Source organism: Myiozetetes cayanensis, unplaced genomic scaffold (genome assembly GCF_022539395.1).
Source record: "Myiozetetes cayanensis isolate MyiCay16 unplaced genomic scaffold, myiCay2020 scf2-11, whole genome shotgun sequence".
Taxonomy (NCBI): Eukaryota; Metazoa; Chordata; class Aves; order Passeriformes; family Tyrannidae; genus Myiozetetes; species Myiozetetes cayanensis.
This window is the reverse complement of record NW_026087411.1, coordinates 113,087,392-113,111,383: the sequence shown is the minus strand read 5'-3', so window position 1 is coordinate 113,111,383 and position 23,992 is coordinate 113,087,392. Positions and strand designations below refer to the sequence as shown.

The following is a 23,992-nucleotide window of genomic DNA, read 5'->3' as shown; positions in this document are numbered from 1 at the left end:
TGGTGAGCCTGAGGAGAGGCTGGAGGGATTTGTTTACCTCCTTTTGTTTCCTGAAGTGATTCCTGGCTTGATTTATTTGTGATACTGGGAGCCCTGGCCATTCCCAGTGCACTCCTTTGCTTTGTGATCTGTCCACACTATTCAGCAGTCCTAACTCTCTACCTATGGACTTCTCCTTGGGAAGGGGGATGGAAACCATTTGATGGCAGGAAAAAATATGGTGCTGGGCTTAACAGAGGAAAAACTGCATGAATAAATGAATATATAAAATAACTTGCTAATTAATCAGTCTGGATGTCCTCACGTTGCTTTTTAGCCATCAACTTTATTAATCTTTCTAAGCAGGACTTTTCCTTTCTGGTTGTCTTCTTTAAACTGAAAGAGGGGAGGTTTAAATTGTATGTAAGGAAGAAATTGTTCCCTAGGAGGGTGGGGAGGCCCTGGCACAGGTTGCCCAGAGAAGCTGTGGCTGTCTCTGGATCCCTGGAAGTGTCCAAGGTCAGGTTGGACAGAGCTGGTGGAAGGAACTGGCTGAGTTTTCAGGTCTCTTCCCACCCAACCCATTCTGTGATTCTTGAGCTTGAATATTATTAAATTGCTTTTACTACTGTCTCTTTACTCCACTGCTTTTCCCACTGAGTCTGCCCTTTTTCCTGTGGATTTTTATTGCTGGGAATATGAAATCTGTGTGTTCAGTGAACTCTAATAACCATGACATGACTATAAAGATCTCATTCTTCTTGAACAATTTAGTGCAGGTGTCTCAGATATCTCAGGCATCTAAAACAGCATCAGCTTTATTTAAGGGCTTGAATATTTCCAAATGTGTCACAGGACTTCTTTCCTTGTTTTTTTTTTTTTTTCACTTGCTTTACTACAATAAATATACTTTTAAATATATTTATCAACAGTGTGAAACTCTTGTCTCCTCTGAGTCACGAACACAGCGGGGTGGGATCTTTGCTAGTCCTTATTTTGACCCAGAGCCACTGAGCAGCTTCCCAAATCCCGAATTACCACCGGGGAACAATCATTTCCCTCCATGCTTGTGGCCACTTCCTGTCTTCCATCTGGCAATGTGTCTTTCCGAAGGTTTGTGTGTCCCTGTGCCTCATCTCTTGGCAAGAAGCAGGATGAGTAAGAGCTTCCCAGTTGCTCTCCCTGTTCTCTTTGCAGGAGCAGAGCTCGCTCAGCACTCTGTGAATGTGCTCAGGGTGATAAGCAAACAATCAATCGACTTTTTTTTTGTTTTGTTTTGGTTTTGATTTTTTTTTTTTTAAAAAAAAACCTAAACAGGAGGGAATCCAAAATGCTTGGAGGCTTTTGAGACTGCCTTGAGTTGCTTTTGAACCGCTCTCTTGGCTGATATTAAAGTGATGGCCCCACAGAAACTTCTTCCAACCTTTCCATGCCGGGGGTAATGGCAAGGCAGGATTAGTGAAAAGGAGGGAGAGAGATTAAAGAAGGAGTGTTGTGGGTTTTTGGTTTTTTTTTTTTTTTTTTTTTAGAGAACAGTTCCCAAACCAAATATTGCCTGTCACGTTCTCTAATTTATCACCAAGCTGACAGCCTATTTCAGATTTGGAAACCTCCCAGAATTTGAAAATAAATCAAGTCACCCTTGCAGTTCAAGTAGTACTTTGCCCCTTATCTCAGCTCTGCTGTTTGTGGAAGGGCAGAAAGGGAAGGTGGAATAATCAAGCTCTAAATTAAATGGCTTGGCATTTTTCCAGTCCCTACTTTCTCCTGCTACCATGAACTGTGTCAGGATCTTTTTTTTTTCCTCTCAGTTGGCTCTAATCAAAGTGTCATTTTGTCATTATTGATCCTTATTAGTGCCGGAAAGTGCTGTGGTTGAAAGTGCTGCTTCCTCGGCCCGAATTTATAGTCAGTTGTTAAGTTTCCTCATCCCTACTTCTTTGTGAGTATATTTTCTTATACTTCCTTTATCTAGTCATCTTTTACTTGTAGTGAAATTCATATAAATTCATATAAAACATCTGGGCTGGACGAAAAGGGAGGAGGGAAGAAGACGGGACTCACATAAATTGTCTTCCATGCTCATATTTCCTATTTTGTTCCTTTTTTTCACCCCAGAAAGTTGTTTTGAGCTGTGACATCTCAAAACCTGTCAGTCCAACTACCAGCCCCCCTTTTTTCAGGGCAATATGGGAGATTGGGATAACTTTTCACTTCTTTCTTTTTAATGCTCCCTTTCCTCATCGCTGTCACTCCCTGCAGTGCCGAAATAAAGGATCTGGTTGTGTTCCCGTGATTTATCTTTGTGCCTCCCCATCTCCCCTGGCAGAGTTCACTTATTTATGTCAGGAATTCTCCTGGTGAGTCCAGAAACTTCTATTATGGACACTGGCACAGGTTGCCCAGAGAAGCTGTGGCTGCTCCATCCCTGGAAGTGTCCAAGGCCAGGTTGGACGGGGCTTGGAGCAACCTGGGCTAGTGGAAGATGTCCCTGCCCATGGCAAGGGGTGGAACTGGATGAGCTTTAAGGTCCCTTCCAGCCAAAACTATTCCATCATTCCATTATTCTGTTCTATAAGTGACTCCTTATCTCTGGAACATCTGCAAAGGGAATGGGCAGGATAAAGCTGAATTAACCCTTCAGTAGGAAAAGGGCCGGGGATTTTAGATTAATATCAAATACTGAGTAGTTGTTTTGTGTCATTTTGGGATCAATAAGACTTTTCCTGGAGTATTTTTTACTCACTCCAACCTGGTTAACAGGAGGTGTAGTTTATATTTGGGGTGGTTGGGGATTCCCCATCCCTGGAAGTGTCCAAGGCCAGGTTGGATGGGGCTTGGAGCAACCTGGGATAGTGGAAGGTGTCCCTGCCCGTGGCAGGGGATGGAACAAGATGAGCTTTAAGATCCCTTCCAACCCAAAGCATTCCATGATTTCATGATTATTCTTATTTTTTCCTGAGGCAATTCCTAAATAACTTCTCAGACTGCTGGTCAAAGAGCCAAACTGCCCTTTCCACACCTTTGATTTCCTTCTGCTCCCGAGCGTTTTCTCTAACCCGGGGCAGGAATTGTTCCTTTCTCTCTTATGCAAATTTTTTTGGCAAATTTTTTTTGGAACAGGATCATTGCCCTTTAAAGCACTTCCCAGTTCAGGGAAAGAGGTCTGTTTGCAGATACATCTTCCATGGGAATGTCATTTGTGAGGGAACCTTTGGGCAAAGGTCTCAGCCATTTCTACGATTCTGTTTTTCACTTGTTCCATCTGACCTGTGTTTGAGGAAGAAAAGTTTGAAGCAGAAATCTGAAGCAAAGACCAGGAATTAGTTTTTTTCCCTGTTTTCTCAGGACAAAAAAAAGAAATATAAAATGAGGAAGTTATTTACAGATCTTTTCCTACTCTTCAATTGGTCAGTGACTGAGATTGGTTTTATGAGTAGATAAACAAAACAGTCCCTTGTCCTTGTGTGAATATTTTCTTTATATAATTGAACCGAGTTGTATTCCCAGTCTTTGACACCTAAGATAATATTTTATATTTTTATGTTTAATATTAAAGACTTTGCACACCACTTTCTGCCTGAAATACAACAAGGGAAATGATTTTAATTGCATTTTGATTCTCAGTTCACTGTCCAGGAATTTTTATATAATTGTTTATTAGAGATTATTGTTGCCTCTACCACAATAATTAAAAGATGAAAAGCAATAAAAAGAATTAATCCTGTTGCACAACAACGGAGCTGCCTGACTTTGCTGTTTCCTTTTGCAGTTATTAACCAGCGGAGATATTTTTCCCAGCGAAAATCATGTTTCAAGAATTGCATTACCAGCTAAAAACAATTTCAAAAGCTGCATTTAATAATACTGTAAAATAAAACTATTTCCTCTGCTTGAGTGAATAATGCAGCTCCCTCCGACAGTGGAACCCTTTGCTAATTAACTGGGTGCTTTCATATCAGGAGCTGATTATTGCTTCTGGAAACAATCATTTAGCCACTGAGAGAGGAACAACACATCTTAATAAAGACATTTTTTTCCTTCCAGATCAGCTCATTAAAAATTTTTCTAGTGTTTGTCATCCCTAAGGTTGTGAAGTCGTTTGGACTATAAAATTCCCTGGGTTTCTGGCTGTAAAAGGGTGGCCAAATGGTCAAAGTATTTTTCAGATGTATTTATTGTATTCCTATTCACGATCAGCACTAAATATTGATATTAGAAACACCCTGTCTTTAATTGCTGTGAGTTTGTGATTGATTTAGAACCTTCCAGAAAAATACAGTTCATTATTGGTTTATAACTTTTATTTTGTTTCAAAGAGACAGAGTTCAGTAAAATGAATGTTAAGGAATGGTTTTACTCAAACTAAAGAGCTTCCTGGATAGAGAAATCAAATGGAAAATTATCTGTATAGTGACAAACAGCCTTCACACAAAACAGGCCATATCTTTTTCCAGCAAAAATCTTTGCATCTACTTCAGGATCTGGATGTCCACTTGATTGTGGAAATTTGGGATCTATTTGGATCTATTTCAGTATTTGAATACCTGCTTATTGTGGATATTTGGGATTTCTTTGCATCTGTTTCAGTATTTGAATGTCCTTTTATTTTGGATACTTGGGATCTCTTTGGATCTATTTAAGTATTTGAATGTCCATTTGCTGTGGATATTTGGGATCTCAGTGCATCTCTTTAAGTATTTACATGTCCATTTAACTGAGGACATTTATCTACAAGTATTTATTATGCTGTTCCCCCAGTCAGCAAAACCATCTAAATCCTTTGTAAATGTTTTGTTGACAGTTATGCAATTTTAATTCATTCATATAAACATCAATGAGAGAACAAATCCGTGAATCACAAGCCCTGGACATGCTGTGACATGTAATCTTTAATTTAAGAGCTGGGATTTTAAACTCTGCGTGAGGGTTCATTACCAAGTTATTTTATTTTGACACTTGATGCCTATAAATCTGTTGGTCCTGAAGACTGACAGAGTCAGTGGCACCTCAATCATCTGCCAAGATGTCTCTTTGCATGAAGACAAATCACGTGTTAGAAACACGACTGACTCAGGCTGGAGGGACCTCGGGAGGTCTCAGGTCAAACCTCCTGCTCAAAGCAGGGTCAGAAAACCTCTCTGTGCAAAGTGTTGTGGTGCTTCCTCCTCCCATCCAGTTGGAACCTTTCCTCTTTCAACGAAAAGTTGTGCCAGGGGAGGTTCAGGTTGGATATTGGGAATAATTCCTTCATGGAAAGGGTTGTCCAGCCCTGGCACAGCTGCCCAGGGCAGGGGTGGAGTCCCCATCCCTGGAGGGATTTAAAAGCCATATGGATGTGGCACTTGGGGACAGGGGTCAGTGGTGGGGAATGGTTGGACCTGATGATCTTAAAAGTCTTTTCCAAGCTCAGCCATTCTGGGATTCTCTGCTGTTTCTCCTGATGTTCAGCTCAAAAAGAACTTGAGTTTCTCAGTCACCTCTTCTGGGGAAGAAGGGAATGTTCTTGTGCTGAGGTGCAGTGGGATGTGTCTCACTCTTCCTTCATTAAGCAGATGATGTGCAAACACCATCCCTGTATTCATGGAATCATGGAATGGTTTGGTTTGGGAGGGACTTTAAAGGTCACCTCATTCATGCCATGGGCAGGGACACCTTCCACTAGCCCAGGTTGCTCCAAACCCCATCCAGCCTGGCCTTGGACACTTCCAGGGGTCCAGGGGCAGCCACAGCTTCTCTGGACAACCTGTGCCAGGACCTCACCACCCTCCCAGCCAACAATTCCTTCCCAATATCCCATCTCTCCCTGCCCTCTGGCAGTGGGAAGCCATTCCCCTTTGTCCTGTCCCTCCAGGCCCTTAGAAAATTTCCCTTTCCATCTTTCTTGTCGGCTCCCTTCAGGCATGAAAGGCCACAATCAGGTCACCCCAAAGCTTCTCTTCTCCAGGCTGAACAAACCCAGTTCTCTCAGCCTTTTGCTGCACAAAACATCAGAGGAAATACGTATCAATCTTTACTCATCAGGTTTTTCATGCTGTAATTTCAGTTTTCCATCACAAGATATTTTTTCTAGTTCCTTTAAATATCTTTAAATATCCAGACTGTGTCAGAGGCCTGTGTTAGGCAGGTTGAGTTTTGCTATTTTTAAGTAACTCTGATGCTTTGCAGCCCTGTGAACTAAACTGATGGGTGAAACACCCAACCCTTTTCATGGAATGTTGTCATCCCATTGTCATTTCTGTGCCTCTCTGCAAGCTGTACCAGGGCTTCTCCACCCTCACAGCCAAGAACTTCTTCCCAATATCCCATCTCTCCCTGCCCTCTGGCAGTGGGAAGCCATTCCCTGTGTCCTTTCTCTCCATCCCTTGTCCCAGGTCCCTCTCCATCTCTCCTAGAGCCCCTTTAGGCAGTTGAATGCTGCAATTATTACTCTGGATGTGAAAAGAATCGGGGTTATTTTATCTTCTAAACCTCCAAGTGTTGGATCCTCGGGTAACTCTTGGCCTTCAGAGAGGGAGCAGAGCCTGTGCTCTGTGAGATAAACCTGTGCCATTTGCTCCGAGTCTCCCTTAAGCTTAGATCAGGAATAAATTCCATTTCATGTCCCTCTGTAACATCAGAGGGAGCAGCTTTTATATTTCCCCGTGCAAGGCAGGAAACCACTGAGCTCACCAACAACTTCTGCATTCGATTTGGTAGTTTGGATTTTATTGGAGCCTTTCTGAGGGATCACAGAATTCCAGCTGCAGTGTTTCCTCACCTCCCTCTCTTGTGCCTTCATCAGCTTTGTGCTCTTCATTTAGTGCCTCCCCTGAGTCATCAGTATTGGTCTAATGGACTGGAACAGCCTAAGGTGAATGGTAATTACTTATTGAGTTGCTGATAGCCCAGATGAGAATAGGACTTATTAGATCAGTCATAATGAAAATCTGTGTCTAATGCAAAAAAATTTTAGAGTCTGAGAGAGAAGTGTCTGAATTTATATTTTTTTTTTTTTTTTTGCTATGCTGAAACTTATAATATTATTATAGGAAGGTTTAAAATTAATTATATGAATCATGTTGCTCTGTTGTTTTTTTCCCCACAATTGCAGCTATTTTGGCTGAGGTGTTAAATCCTTTTAACCTGCTATTTTTGGGATGGCTGAGTGCTGGAATGGGGAGGTGTAAGGCAACATCACCTCCATAAAATGGCCACTGATATTTTGCTTTCTTCTGTTATTTTTCTGTTCAGCTGAACCTGTTACTGTGCTTTTTCTTCCAATCTTGAGTGTATCATTGCAGACATAGACTTGGCTTCCTTTATTATCCCCTAAAGTAATTTTCTAATTCATCATCATGAAAAGTCCCTTATTAAAAGGTCTGCAGCTGCATTGTTAAATAAAATAGCAATTATAACAATAATAATTTGTATTAACTGACGTGCCCAAGCAGGAAAGTGGGGTCTTTATTCAAATATCTGCAGCTGCATTGTTAAAAAAATAACAGTAAAGCTAATAATTTTGTGATTTACTATAATATTGATGATTTAATCAATAATTTTTGTGATGAGAATAAACTCATTAAAAACTCTGAGATGCTACACAGGCTTTCAAAAGTGAAGAAAGACACACTGGGAGGGTGCCTTTGAAATTCTGCCTCTTGAATCTGATGATTTTTGAAATTGTTTCTCCCTTGTAGCAGGAAAATTCAGTCAACTGAACATTTGTAGAAAGCAAATACAAAGTGAAGTGAATGTGGTCAAAGCAAATTAATTTTAAAATGTGACTGATTTTCATTAGAAAATGGTTTTTAAACCACTTTTAATCCACTTGACCCTCCTCTTTCTGGATGAACCAGTTCAGAGATCCCAATCCCACAGAGGTCACCACTGACCTCATAATTAACTCCCATTAATCTACCTTGTAAACCATCACCTCTCTCTCTATATATATATATTTATATTGAACATGTAACTTAGATTTCCAGTTTTCAAATACCAAAGAAAGATCAGCAGTAACCTTAATAAACCTTAATAATGTTTTCATTATTCCCTCACTGCTTGTTGATTTGTGTCTAAAGTGTTTTATGGATCTAGAGCAGTAAACATTATCTTACTTTGAGAGGTATTAGAAAGTGTTGAGAAAAAACAAAATCATTGTTATTGGAAGTGTTTAAGGTTTTAATCTGAAAAGGTCAGAGAAAATTAATTATAGGGTGTTTTCACTGAATAGGTTGATACTTTCGATCTGTGATAGTGTCATTTAGAGCCTTTCATCTCTGGGCATCCCCCAGGAATCTTTGGTAGTCAGGAGCTGGTAAAACTCGCCATCTGAATTTTGGCAGCAGCTCAGTCCTATCCCATCTAATTTGTACAAAGAGTCCTGCTCTTTCTAGACATAAATTTAGATTAAAAAATAGCACAAAATGAGGAACCTGAACTTTCCAGGCTCAGTTCTTTCTGTGAATTGCTTGCTATAAAATTTTTTACACTCGGCTCTGCTTGTGACAGGTTGTAACTTCTTAGGAAGCAGCTTGAACCTCAACAAATCCACTTCCCGTGGTGATCTCAGGCAGCAGTGCCCAGAGTCCTCCAGCACAGGACATCCAAAACCTTTTAAGCCTTCAGGAAACTTCTATACTTAGTAACCTAAGCAGAGCCAGGGCCTGTTTGTTGGCTTTGAGGCCACTGGGGTGGTTTGGCCACCTCTGTGCTGTGAAACTCTCTTATCTCACCAGGGTCTGCAGCTCCTGCAGGGGGGCAGCTCCAATATCTGCTCTGTGGGACCAGGGACAGGACCAGGGAACAGCTGGAGCTGTGTCAGGGGAGGTTTAGGCTGGATCTCAGGAAAGGTTCTTCCCCCAGAGGGTGGTTGGCACTGAACAGGCTCCCCAGGGCAGTGGGCACAGCCCCAAGGCTGCCAGAGCTCAAGGAGCGTTTGGACAACACTCTGAGGGACAGGGTGGGATTGTTGGGGTGTTTGTGCAGGGCCAGGAGTTGGACTGGATGATCCTTGTGGGTCCCTCCCAGCTCAGGATTTCTGTAGCTCTCACTCTGTGGATTGCCCTTTCTGTCTCCATGAAGAGCTGGCAAAGCTGTTGGGGGTGGGACAGAACAAGAGGAGCCTCAGCATTCCTGCTGTGTGAGAGAACAATGTGACCCCCAACATTCCATCTCTGGAGACGCTCCAGGAGAAGCATCCAGACCTGTGTCCAGCCCACAGCACTGACCCAGACTGCCCATGGCCCTGCCAGCTCTGTGGCACTGCTGGAGCTCACCCATGGCCCAGCTCCTGCAGCCCTTCATCTCCCCCAAGACCTCCTGCACCACAACCTTGGGAGCCCAGGGATGATGCACTGTGGGGACATTCACAGCCCTTCCTCCCCTGGACCTCTCCCTGCTCCTCCTCAGTTCCATCAGAATCCAAGCCCCCAGATTGGGATGTGACCTCCAGCATTTGCTCTTTCTCACAGGATCAGCCAACCTCAGGAGAGGTTTATGTTGGATATTGGATGATCTTCAACCACCCCAGAGGGTGGCTGGGCACTGAACAGGCTCCCCAGGGCAGTGGGCACAGCCCCAAGGCTGCCAGAGCTCAAGGAATGTTTGGATGATGCTCTCAGGCTCAGGGTGTGATGGGGATGGTCCTGTGCAGGGCTAAGGATTGAAACTGATGATCCTTGTGGGTCCCTTCCACCTCAGCACATTCTGTGATCCTGTGAAATGTCCCCCAACCCTGTAAAAATCTATTTATTTCCTTTGAATACTTGAAATAATACACACAGGAGTCAGCTTTTGGAAAGATCCTACAATATAAAGCGCTGAGATCCTGAGAAAATCTGCCGTCAGTTCAATGAGAGCTGTTGAATCAGTGTGGAAAACTGTCCTTGATTGTGTAGCTCCAGAAGCTGCAGCTGGTCATAAAACATGAGGCAGGAAAAATCAGCCCACAATTGGAGTCACATTTGCAACACTATTTCAGCAGTATAAGGATAAAAATATTGTAGGAGTGTTGTGGTTTTGTGCAAAGCAGGCATTATAAACTCAGGCTACTCGATGTTATATTTGCTTCTGGTAAAACAAGACATATGAAAGCACTAAAACCATCATTACATTCTCTCATTTTAGGTGGGGAAAAAAATGTAAAAAAAAAAAAAAAAAAAAAAAAATCCACATCTATTTTATCTCCACAAAATCTGCTTTGCCTGCCCTGAAATCACAAACATTACCATGTATCACTCACAAAATTTGCGAGTAGTGGCTGGCAAAATTATAAGGCAGGATTTCCAAGCAGTTCTCTTTTATTTCACTTTTATTCCGTATCTGAGGGAGGAGTACTGTGGGCAGGCCCTGAAGTGGAAGATACACAGACATGGGACGTTTCAGAAGCGATGAGAGCTGAGCAGACTCATCCAGGAAGGAAAGGGATGCAATATTCCCGTTGCAATCTGCGATTATTAAATGTAAGTGCCCAATTTATTCGATTACAATGGAAGGCTCAATTTGTCAAGTAATTTCAGTGTATGATCACAGAATCACGGAATGGTTTAGGTTGGAAAGGACGTTAAGCATCATCTCATTCCATCCTCTGCCATGGGCAGGGACACCTTGCACTATTCCAAGTTGCTCCAAGCCCTGTCCAACCTGACCTTGGACACTTCCAGGGATCCAGGGGCAGCCACAGCTTCTCTGGGCAAGCTGTACCAGGGCCTCCCCACCCTCCCAGGGAAGAATAATATATTTGAAGGCTCAAATTCTATTTTTAAGATTGTTCAGAGCAAAACAAGACTGGGAAGAATGTGAAAAGTCTGCACTTTATTAATTACACCTTTATTCGTGGATAAAAGGAGGAAACTTAGAAAATTGATTCTGTTTTCAAAGGAGTGTGTTGTGGATTTGGGTTAGAAGTACTTTCTATTTCTTGATGGAAAGAAAGGTTTAGTTTTGTTATGGAAGGGAAGTGGATTCACTGTTACTTATGGAATTATGTCTGCTAAGGGAATACATTTTCGGGTACAGCCAGAGCTGCCATAATGACACACTCAGCCCTCACTGGGCTTGATGTGGTTGTTTTCTTCCTCAGAGGAGTGAAATTCATTAGAAATACAGGATTTCCTGGAAAATTATGTCAAAATTGGGTTCCACAGTGGAGATGACAAATCACTTCTTTACAGATAGTGAAAAATTTTGGATTCATTAGGCCAATCTCAGCTCTGAATTAGTCACCACTGGCTCCAGTCACAGGGAAATAAATATCCTCAAGGTATGACTGGAGTATTTTAGCTGATGGCTTTGGGATGAGATGAATCATGTTGGAATCACTAGCCTACATCACTACCTGCTTTATTTGATTATATCTTCTGCTATAATAGCTTAAAATGTTCATTTGGATGATTTTCAGAGCAAATCCTAGTTTTCAGCTGAAATTTGTTGTGAAAAAAATTTGTTACTAATGAGATATTTTGTGATGTGTTTCTAGTCAATAAGAAATAGAATATGAGCCTTAAACTGTGGTAGCTCTTCATGGTTAAGTTACAGTAAATTTTTATTATTGGGGTAAGTACATTCCACTTCACTTAAAAATTGGATTTTATTAAAATTCCTTCATCTGCTCCAGATACATCAGGAAGGATCTCCTCCTGTGGGGACCAGTGACAGGACCCAAGGGAATGGAGTGAAGTTTTGTCAGGGAAGGTTGAAGTTGGATATCATGGAAAGGTTCTTCCCCCAGAGGGTGTTTGGGCACTGAACACGCTCCCCAGGGCAGTGGGCACAGCCCCAAGGCTGCCAGAGCTCAAGAGATGTTTGGATGATACTCTCAGGCTCAGGGTGTGACTCTTTGGGATGGTCCTGTGCAGGGCCAAGGGTTGAACTCGATGATCCTTGTGGGTCCCTTCCAACTTGGCACATTCTGTGACTTTTTAAGTGCAGAATCATGGAATGGTTTGAGTTGGAAGAGACCTTTAAGATCACCTCACCCCATGCTACCAAACTGGCCACACAAACCCAACACAGGGGTTTATAACACTGTTCTTTTCTTTATTTTTATTTTTCCATCAGATTTAGAACTTCTTCAAGTAGAATCACAATTCCCTTTTTTTTTTCCAAAGATGCCAATTGGCCCAACCTTGGAGCTCCCCGATCCCGTTTGCTGGAATATCAGCAGGAAAAAGGCTGCTGGTGGTGTGAAGCAGATTGTGAGGGGAGGTTGGGGCCCGTCAGGCTCAGCTGAGCACCAGGGCTGGTCATTTATCACTGTCAGGGGGTGAGGGGGGACGAGGCACTGGACCGTTCCCGCTCATCTGCGCCGTGACAGCTGACGGGAGCCTAATGCGACCTCCGGGCGGATAATCTGCCATCCAGGGGGAATGTGTGCCAGGGAGATACTCTATCACCAGCCACACTCCCTGCTCAGAGCTCCTGACATCTTCACAAGGCAAAAAGAAATGTCAGCTGGCCTTTGAGAGCCTGGAGGTGGGGGATTGTGGCGAGGCGCTAAAACCGGGTTGGGTGGTGTTGCCGTGGATTTTGTGTGGATCCATCTTCAATCCAGATGGATGGACGTGCAGAGGGGCATGGAAATGGTAATGGGATGACAAAGTTCCATGCAAAGGGCTGGTTGTTTCACCTATTAGTTTAATTCTCAGGACTGCAAAGATGCTGTGGAGCAGTGGAATGATATAAAAGAGCAAAGCTCCCCCTGCCTAACACAGGCCTCTGACACAGTCTGGATATTTAAAGGAACAAGAAAACATATCTTGTGATGGAAAAGTTAAATTACAGCAAGAAAAGCCTGATGAGTAAGGATTGATACATATTTCCTGTGATGTTTTGCATAGTAAAAGGCTGAGAGAACTGGGTTTGTTCAGCCTGGAGAAGAGAAGCTTTGGGGTGACCTGGTTGTGGCCTTTCATAGCTGAAGGGAGCTGACAAGGAAGATGGAAAGGGAAATTTTCTAAGGGCCTGGAGGGACAGGACAAAGGGGAATGGCTTCCCACTGCCAGAGGGCAGGGTGAGATGGGATATTGGGAAGGAATTCTTGGCTGGGAGGGTGGTGAGGGCCTGGTACAGGTTGTCCAGAGAAGCTGTGGCTGTCCCTGGATCCCTGGAAGTGTCCAAGGCCAGGCTGGACAGGGCTTGGAGCAGCCTGGGCTAGTGGAAGGTGTCCCTGCCCATGACAGGGGATTGGAATGGGATAAAGCTTTAAGGTCCCTTCCCACCTAAACCATTCTATGAGTCTGTGAAATACTTCCTGTAGGTACTAATTTAGAGCAATCTCCCAAACCAGTGTGAGAATGTCCTGATTCTCAAAATTCCTGCTCTGCCACCTAATGAAAAATCCTGCATCTTGAATGTTGTTGATCTTCAACTCAAAAATTACTGGGTTATAATTTGCTATTATTTTTATTAACTGTATCTTCTTTTTGCTCTCCATTACAAAGCATGTGCATTGACTTAACTGGGGAACATTTTAATTGAGCACTGCTGGAGGTTTTCCAATAAATTAACATTACATGTTTTTAACAGATGTCTGAATTTGACATTGTTATTAGACATTGTAATTAATAGAAGTATTACCCAAATTAAAATCTCGGGGCCTTAGAAAAATTAAATTGTAGGTGACTGAGGGATTTTAACTCATTAACAGAGAGTGACTCTTGATTTGCCTCCACTGGGTTTTATTAGCCCAGTAAACACATTTTTCCAAGTAGCTGGAGAGAGAGTTGGACAAACTCTTTGGGGTAAGGATCTTGGGAATCAAAGCATGTTTTACCAGTGATACTGTAAATTTCTTTAACCTGTCACTGTGTTGGAATAATATGCCTAAAATATCTTTCTGGGATATTGTCAAGTTTTAATGCCATAGAATTATAGAAGCACAGAAGGGTTTGGGTTGGAAGGGACCTTAGAGATCATCCAGTTCCAACCCCCACGTAGGTAATTAAAGACTTGAAAAACCACAGCTCTGCTTTTTATCTACAAATTCCCGGCCAGCCATGAATTTCAAAAGGATTTTCCCACTTTGAACATGTGTGTGAGTGTCCAGCAAAAATTATCTCGTGTCTCATTTTGAGAAGCCATGAACATAAAAATCAATAAGAGCTGGTCAGTGTTAAGTGGCACAAGGTTGAGGCTGAGCCCTCAGAAAGGGATCGTGCTAAATCAAAAAATCACACTTAGAAGGCTATTTAGTCACACTGAGAAGGTAATTTAAGTAAATATTAATATGTCAAAGGAAATTAGAAATAAGCAATGTAATTAAAAGCAACTAGGGGGATTTTTTAAGGTCTGTACCCAGCCTTTCTTTGCAGAAGCTCACCTCGAATTTGGCATTTATGCTGCTGATTCCCAAGTGAGATGTTGAGCTAAGCAGTGCCAGGACCTCACTGACCAACAGAGATTACCCTCCAGCCCGTGGCTTTCCACAGTCCGCCCATTATAAAACTTTATTTCTCCTGGGAATGTTCTCTCCTTCCCTCAGGCTGTGGTCCCTGCCCCTTTAGACAGTTTTTTTTTTCCCCCCCCCCCCCAAGAAATATGGGATACAAGCTCTTCTTCCATACCAGGAAAACAGAGCATTATTCCTGGAGCTGCTTTGCATCTCCCCGTGCTTCCTCACAGAATTCCTGCCCAGAGCTTTGTGCTGCTTTTCATTTTTCACGGTGTACACACCACGGCCCAGCCGAGCACCCAGGGCATGTTTTATTCATGTGCTTTTCACCCTTTCTTTTAGATCATTAATAAAGCTGCTAAATAAACCCAGGCTTAACGATCCTCCTTGCCACACCCCACTGGACATCCCCTCCCCGCTCCCCTCCCGCTCGTGTTTATCGTGGTCCTTTGTTTGGATCTCTTGGTTTTCCAGCCTGTCTGGAGGCTGTTCTTATCCAGGCTGGTTTAGATAAGGGTTTCAAGTGGGGTTTTGAGAGGCACTGGTTGTAATTCTGACATAAACCCAGTTGTATTTTATCATCTCCCTTTGATTCCTACACTAAAAAGGGAAAAGCAGCAATGGTGAAGATGTCGTGGGTAGTACCTGGCTGGTGGATAACTCACTGCCATGCTGGTGGATAACTCACTGCCATGCTCTGCTCCAGGTTTAGGGCCCTTCTGTTTTCTTATCGATTTTCTATTTCTTTTTCAACCCAGAGAAGCTGTGGCTGCCCCATCCCTGCAAGTGTTCAAGGCCAGGTTGGACAGGGCTTGGAGTAATGTGGGATGGTGGAAGGTGTCCCTGCCCATGGCAGGGGGTGGGACTGGATGGGCTTTAAGGTCCCTTCCCACCCAAACCATTTTCTGGGATTCTGTGACACACAAAACCAGAGCCAACTCCTTATCTCCTTCCTTAAACCTCCTCTAGTTAAGAAAACATATATGAAAAACCTGACACTCATTAGTCTACCTGTATCTTCTTAGAGAAATTACATTTGTATTTCTTGTTTATTTTTTAACTGTTGCCACAGGTGCTTTCCATTTTGAATCTCCCAACAGATCAAAAAGGTTGAGTTCTAAAAATGAAAGCTGAGATCTTTAAGGTGCCTTCCAATGCAGGCCATTCTATGATTCTCTGATTTTCATGTGGGATTTTTGGGAAGTGAAATGATGTCACAAGCCCAAAAATACCACGAGTTGTGTATCCAGTGTATCTATGATACTTTTCTGATCTGGTGACCCTTGTAGACAGGATTCTTACAGAATCACTGAATCCTTTAGGTCGGTGCCATTATTTTTCTCTGCTATTGTTCCCTTTGCTGTTTTGCTCATATGTTTTCCTGTTAACATTTGTTCTGGTTCACAACCCATAATCTCCACTGGTGTCAAGGCCATATTTTAATAAATATGGATGGACACACAGGTACATCTAATCCTCCTGCTGAGCAGATCTTAAATCTCCATGATATTCCTAAAAGCGTTATAGGTGGGATTCATCTGACTTTGTCACTACTTTCCTTATAATCAGTGCTCAGAAACTGACATTTTTAAATATGATTTGTTTTAACCCGAGGAAAATATCCATAATATGTCAAATGAATCATGACACAAGTGACTGGTTCTTTCCAAAGTGCAGGAGGCTCCAAGGCTCAATACTCAGGCAGGTATCGATCGATGACTAAAGCCAAGTGACTTTTATTTAATTTTACTGTATCTACCCCAAAACTCAGGGCACGTGGCCTATGGAATTAGGACCAGAGCAGGCAGCACATGTGGCACAGTTGGGATATTGAGTGCTCATGTTTGACTGGGCCTCGTGTGCTTTGTGTCTGGGAAAGTCCCATAATCTTAGAATCCCAGAATTGTTTGGGTTGGAAAAGCCCTCTGAGATCATGGAGTCCAACTGTTCCCACAGCACTGCCAAGGCCACCACTGACCCCTGTCCCCAAGTGCCACATCCACACAGCTTTTAAATCCCTCCAGGGATGGGGAATCCACCACTGCCCTGGGCAGCTGGGCCAGGGCTGGACAACCCTTTCCAGGAAGAAATTGTTCCCAGAATTAACCTAAACCACCCCTGGAACAACTTGAGGCCATTTCTTCTCCTCCTGTTCCTCATTCTCTGGGAACAGAGCCTGAACCCCTCCTGGCTTCCCACTCCTGTCAGGGAGTTGCGGAGAGCCAGAAGGTCCCCCCAAGCCTCCTTTTCTCCAGGTTGAGCCCTCCTAGCTCCCCCAGCTCCCCCATGGTATCTGGATTTGTCTGCTTGAAAGCAGCAAGTCTGTTTTTGTAATTTCTAAGATACTTTCCTCTATTCATACACCCCAAATGTATATCCCTGATCCTCATATTTCACTCCCACATCCCACCATCCTCTTTCCCAGCTGCCACACCCAGGATGTCCATCCACCCCAGTAAATTGCAGATCTCAGAATCACTGCTTCTCCCCCTCTGCATCTTCACCACCCTCTTCTAAGAAATTAATTCATCTTAGTTATCAAAATCTTATTTTCCTGTCGCTCCTGTTGGTCCATTTCGCGGAAGGAACTGCTGAACAAAACTGGTGTGGGATATCTGGCCTTTGGGCATGAAGCAGAACCTCTGTTTTTTGAGGAGTCCGTGTATTTTGGAGTCTGAACTGACCCACTGTGCTGGGACTCAGCACATTTTGTAGCCTCAATCAGTCCCTGTGCCCTGATCTGTTTGATGGAGTGGATGCAGGGGGCACAGAGTGTCACCTTGTGGGGCATCATCTCCACAAGACATTGCAAAACTGGTTTCAGTCCCCACTCTTCCTTTCCTCACCTCTTTTGATAATCAGAGTTGTTTTTCAACAAAATTGGTTATTATTTTATTCCATTGAGTGATATAATTTTTTTTTTAAATAATAACTGGGATCCATCCCGTGAGAACAACCCACAATACTACAAATAGTTGTAACCAGTGAGTTACTATTACACAGACACATCTCTTTTTAAATAGTCATGAGTTGACAGCTGATCTCAACTGATGGAGGATGGAACCAGGGAAGTGAGAGGTGAAAGAAACCCAGTAGATCATGTTGACCATCTGTGCCAAAGGCACAGATCAAAATGACCCTTCAGAGACAGAGATATAAATGCCCAGCTTTGGGGCAATGAAAATCCCCTTTGGGAGACAAAGAGATTTGAAAGATCACACTTGGGGTTCCATCTGAGGTGACATCCTTGTCACACAGGAGCTTTTAGAACTGACAGTTCTGCTCCTTCAACTAGACCTGAAAATAAAGAAGAGCTTCTGTTTCATCACCAGCTCTGAAGGATTTATGGATGAAATCCTGCCATAAATTACACATCTAATCCCACTCAAGTGGAGCTGCCCTGTCCCTCCTGTGCTCCTCCAAGAGCATGACCCCAGTGAAGCTCTGCTTTCCTGGATTTTTCCATTGAGTAGCTTCTTGAAATTCCCAAAATTGGTGAGGAGAGGCTCCACCTCCAGGAACAAGGATTAATGGGGGTCTTAAACAGTTTAGGTTGGAAATGGGGGGATTTAGCAGGTAATTTCTATTCATTCAGCATTGCTAAGTACAGACTTTCTCTTCAACAGCTCAACTTCCCCTCAGTTCCTTTACAGCTCATTGTGAAACCATCTCAAAAGTGTTTTCTGGCATCCAGGAGATTTGGGGACAGGGGGATGGATTTATAAATAAGGTGCATGATTTCCCCTCTGCTGAAGAAGGATCTGGAACAATCCTACCCTGATGCAATTTATGAAATCCCCATCTCTGACATAATTTGGTGCCTGGTACCTGCATAACTCCTCTTGGCACAAACATCAGGAAACCTGATTAACAAAACCCTTTCTTTAAGGAAATATCTTCTGGGTTATGAAACAGTGAAAAGGAATAAATAAACCTCCCGAGGTTTAAAAGGTTCAAGGTTCATATTTAGGTCTATAAATGAATGACCTGGTTTACAGAAGTCCCAGCCAATTGTGGCTTTCAGGGAAGTTAATAGAAATTCTGGAAGCCCAGAGGTTTTCAGAATCAGGTAATTTATTCAGGCACAAGCACAAATAAAGGTCAAATCCCTGTTTTCTAAACCAGGAGAATGGAATCCAGTGAAACTCTCATCACATAACATGTAAATACACTGAAACAGAGTTTGGTTTTGAAGGTATCAGGTAAATTTTCTACTTGAAAAATGCAAATAGCACATTTATTGCTGTGATGTGTTAGTAGCAGGGTTTTAATGTGTTGCTTCCACAGGCCACGTGGCCAAATGGAAGTGCATGTTTCAGTAGATTTAGTAGATAAATAGAATTTGGTAGATAAATTAGTAGATAAATTCAGTGCTTCAATATAGTTACTGTAAAGGATCATGGAATCATAATAACCTGAGTTGGAAGGGACCCACAAGGATCATATTCAGCTCCTAAATATGACTGGATAGGGCTGTTTGAAAGAGTGAACAGAGGTCTAGCTCATGCTCTATTGACATGTACTGGTTATATTAAATGGTTAAAATAAAAAGAAAATACTTGTTTAGAAAAACTGGTAGGAAAGGCTAATTTTCCTTCCTTGGAACTGAGTTTTCATACTGAACTTTTGCCCAAGGGCAGTGATTCCTTATTTTTACTGCTTAGTCATCCTTACCTTGGGATTTCTTCTCTTTGGTGACTCTTAGAGACCTTTTCCTCATTACCTGGTAAATGGTAACACTGCAATGCCAAAATTCCACTGTTCTGCCCCCCACCCCCCCAAAAAAAAGTGTTGCAGTCTTTCACTGAAAATAAAAGATAATTTGTTGTTTGCAAGGCAGAGAAGAAACCCCCTGGCCTTCAACTGTGTTCTGTGTATTGGAGTTTTCCCATATTGAGAATATTTTCCCATAATAATTCCCATAATTTCCCATATCTGTATATTGAGGTTGTACCATTCCCATCCCTGGAAGTGTTCAAGGCCAGGCTGGACAGGGCTTGGAGCAACCTGGGATAGTGGAAGGTGTTTGGGTTGGAACCGAACGAGCTTTTTAAGGTCCCTTCCCACCCAAACCATCCTGGGATTCCGTGATCTGTTGTCCTGTGGCCTTTCTGGGAGGTGCAAACTCCAGCACTGAAGCTGAACTTGGGCATTCAGTGAGTTTTTAAATCCACTGCTTTTTAGTCTTTTTTTATTATTTTAAATCCATCCTGCTTTTTATTCCTTGGCTTTGGGGAGGTGGAGCTGTGACCGTGGGTGACTTACTCCTCTGACAGCTGCAATTTAAGAGGCATTTAAATAACCCCTTTATCCAATGCTGAACATTTCTCTTCACCCCTCCTAAGAAGTCAGAGGAAAGCTGAGTTTTATGCCCCTTTATTGCCTCTAAACTTGTGTTTAAAATGAAACCACAGTGAATATTATCTGCACATTCCATGCACAGCTGACACTGAAAAACCTCCACCGCTTGTGGTGTGATGGGAAGGGTAGGAAAAGGGGAGGAAAAGGCACAACAGGAAGGGGAAAAGGGACCTTCAATCAGCAGCTGAATTCCTTTGGGATGTTCCCCCTCACCCCATCACTGCTCATCCCTTTTCCTCCCCCTGTTCCCACCGTGGTTGTGCTTTAGGAGGTGGAGGAGGCTCCTGGTAATTGGTTAATGAACTATTTTCAATTCAATTCCTGGCTGTACTTGCCATGGAAAATTAACAGTCCTTGGGTATAAATATGACCCCTACCCCTGGATTAATTTGATTATGTGAGAATCTCAGTTTTCATTTAAAAATAATAACTTTCTAGCTGCTCTGATAAAACAAGTTTGGATATGCAGTCTAAATATTCCCTGGTGGCTTAAAAAAATCAAAAGATGAATATGAAGAACATATGAATCTCTTATTAATAAAATTTAAATGTCCTCAAATCTTTACTGTGATGGCTTGAGATTGAATAGTTTGAGACCAAGAAAATTCCTGATTTTCACTCATTGCTGGATCAGCATTCTCTGAAAGCCAAGTCTGTTTTAAGCAGCTTCATTTGGGTTCACAAATAGACAAATTATATTCATTAATGACTGTGGGTACCTTAACCCACAGTTTCTTTACATTTGTTCTGCTGCATTTGTAGCAGAACAATAAATCTGGTGAGAACTGAAGTCAGGCTGGTTTGAAAGGAAATGTTTTTTGCAGAACTTTCTCACTGGAACACATTTCATTGTTAAATTTATCTGTTACAGGTGTGATGCCATTGACACACGTGGAAGTGTGAGGATAAATGGAATGCATACCAATAAATGAAATGAATAGGTCTGGGCACTGGAACTCGATTGTCCACGCTGAGAAATTGTTGGGATGGGATCAAACATGATCTCAGCTGGGATAATTAACACTCAAACAGTTTCTGGACATGACTTGTCTCTTTTAATAGTTTAGTAATAAAGATATGGACTAATGTGGTGGGGGCAGCAGGGAGGGAGGGGATTCCTCACCTCTTCTCAGCCTCAGGAGATCCCACCTGCAGCTCTGGGGTCTCCAATATAGGAGGGACGTGGAGCTGCTGGAGCAAGTCCAGAGGAGGCCACAGAGATGCTCCCAGGGCTGGAGCCCCTCTGCTCTGGAGCCAGGCTGGGAGAGCTGGAGGGGTTCACCTGGAGAAGAGAAGGATCCAGGGAGACCTGAGAGCCCCTTCCAGAGCCTAAAGGGGCTCCAGGAGAGCTGGAGAGGGACTGGGGACAAGGGATGGAGGGACAGGACACAGGGAATGGCTTCCCACTGCCAGAGGGCAGGAATTAGATGGGAGATTGGGAAGGAATTCTTCCCTCTGAGGATGGTGACATGCTGGGATGGAATTCCCAGAGGAGCTGTGGCTGCCTCATCCCTGGAATTGTTGAAGGCCATGTTGGATGGGGCTTGAAGCAACCTGGGCTAGTGGAAGGTGCCCCTGCCCGTGGCAGGGGTTGGAATGGGATGATCTTTAATGTTCCTTCCAACCCAAACCATTCCTTGATTCCATGATAATCCATGCATGGACAGAACTTGCAGTCAGTGAATCTTCAGCCAAGGGCAGTTGTAGGAGTTTGTTCAAAACCATCAAGCAAAAGACTGCAAAACCAGAGCGGTGCCAGAGAAATGGTTTAGCAATTTTTGCCTATCTTTCCACGGGTTGTGCTGTGTCACAGATCCAGAGGATGTGGGAAGGATTACTTTTATTTAAACCCACAGAATTTAAGGAGCAGGAGCCAGGCACTGCACCTGTGTGAAGCAGATTTTGCCTGAGGCGAAACTGAATGTCGAATCCTCCAGGACATGTGTTGCTTTCAGCTCATGCTGGTCGTGTTCAGTGGAGAACAAATGATATTTCTCAGGTTTAGTTTGGGAAATTTGGGGGAGTTTTGGCAGTTGGGGATGGAGCAGCATTTGGCAGCTTTGAGAGGAAGTCCCTCTGTGGTTCGGTTGTGAATTTGGATCTGTGAAAATTCTGACAGTTTGAAAATAATAGAACAGAAGGAAAAATCTCTTCCTGACCAACTGGCTGTTGAAACCCCCAGGGGTCAAGAGGTAAAAAAATGACATAAAGACATCCCTGGAAGTGTTGAAGGCCAGGTTGGATGGGGCTTGGAGCAACCTGGGCTAGTGGAAGGTGTCCCTGCCCATGGCAGGGGGTGGGATGAGATGAGCTTTAAGGTCCCTCCCGATCCAAACCATTCTGGGATTCTCTAATCCGTGTCCTCCCAATTCCAGTTTTCCAAATGTCTGAATGCAGTTGTGTTCCATTGATGGATTAGCCTCTTAAATATGAACAGAATTTGGGTGGAATGTGTTGCTTTCCCCATTGGAAGCTGAAGGAAGATCAGTGTTCCCTGACACTCTCCATGTCTCTGTAACACCAGGTTTTATCCCACTTACTGCAAGCCCTTATCTCTGGAATGATGATGGGCTTGGAAAAGTCATTTATTCTTTCTGTTACAAGGTATAGGGAAAAGCCTGTTAATTTTTTTTTTTTTCTAATTCCATGCTGCCAATGCACTTCTGATTTTCTGGAATTATTCAGTCCAATTTGTAGGTGAGAATTAAAATGCTTTCACGTGAAAAACTGTGGAGTAAAAAGCCCCAGACTGGGATTTCTCTGATTGGTGTCTTTGTGGAGAGTTTTTATTACTTATATGTTGTTATTTATGTTGTTACTTTCTTCCTGGAGTTGAATGTATATCTTGTAAAAGTCCTTTTAAATTTGGGGGTTTTCTTTTACTATTTATTGCATCTAAGCAGGAAACACTGGAAAAACTGCAAACCAAAGAATGAATGACAAGAAAATGAATTATTTTATCTGGCAGAGATCTTTGCAATGGAAGTGTGAAGGCATTGGAAGACAACTTGAGCACTCTGAAAATATTACTTTCATTCAAGCCCATCTCACCTCTAAAAGTTTAATTTTGATTTTAATATATTGAAAGCCTCCCCATTTGAAATGAAAACCGCTTCATACATCATCTGTGTCACTCACTCCTTAAATGAAAGCAGCTCTCAGGGCCGGGGCAGGGTTAGTTTTATTTGATCTTACAAGATGTCTCATAATTTTTCTGCCTGTTCGCTCCTCTCAGGTGGCTGTAGATCATGTTGGGAGCACCAGCTCGGGCTTATGAGGTTGAAACCTTGCTCGTGTGACTCCCACTCTGGAACCTCCCAGCAATTTGCTCCCTAAAGCCCCTCTCCCGTGTCTCAGAGCCTTCAATCTTCCTAAATGCGACCGACTGACTCGTGGCACCTCTTGCTCCGGTGGCAATAACTCTGATTTTCCCTCCTCGTTGAGTGTTGATGAATGTTTGATGCCAGCTGGGATTAGGAATGTGCCTCCCTGACGTTGCTTTCAGAGAATTCTTCCTTTGATCTGTTTTATTCTTCGCCAGGCTCAGGACTAAAGGAAGTAAAATGATGCGTGGAACTGAGAAAATGTCTTGGTTTTCTCCCTGCGAAGTGTTTTGTGGGCAGAAATGAGTGTTTTGAATTCAGGCAGTTTTCTTTCCTGCCACCCTTGTTGATGATGAATCTTGGGAGATGGAGAACTCAGTGGGGGGATGCCAGAGACAAAGGGTTTAAACTGAAAGGGGGGAGGTTTAAATTGGAGACTGGGGAGGAATTATTCCCTGTGAGGGTGATGAGGGGCTGGGATGGAATTCCCAGAGAAGCTGTGGCTGCCCCATCTGTGGAAGTGTCCAAAATCAGGTTGGATGGGGCTTGGAGCAACCTGGGATAGTGGAAGGTGTCCCTGCCCATGGCAGGAGGTTGGAACAAGATGATCTTGAAGGTCCTTCCATCCCAAACCATTCCATGATTCTCTGATCATATAAACAAGCAAAGGAGAATTATGATTCCCTGTTTTTCCTCCTTGCATGAGGAGGCTCCTTTCAAGAGCAGGGATTGCTGCTCTGGAGGTTCCTGTCACATCAGGATCAGCTCATTTATCTCAACCACCAATCTGAAATTCATCCTCAGTTTCTCTCCTGGGACTTTGGGACAGTATTTTTAAAACACAGAGAGCATGAAGTTCCACGTTTAGTGATTGTACAGGTTGGCTTTCAGAAACCAGACTTCAAGTTTCAACAGATCTAAAGAAATAAAGAGTTGTTTTTATGCAAATCATGTATTC

At 43.1% G+C, this 23,992-nt stretch overlaps 1 protein-coding gene across 6 annotated transcripts in view; it reads left to right on the top strand.

Moving 5' to 3' along the window:
* MSRA (methionine sulfoxide reductase A) overlaps positions 1–23,992 on the top strand; it is a 246,367-nt gene that overhangs the window by 64,287 nt on the left and 158,088 nt on the right. The gene's annotated exons all lie outside the window — the stretch shown is intronic.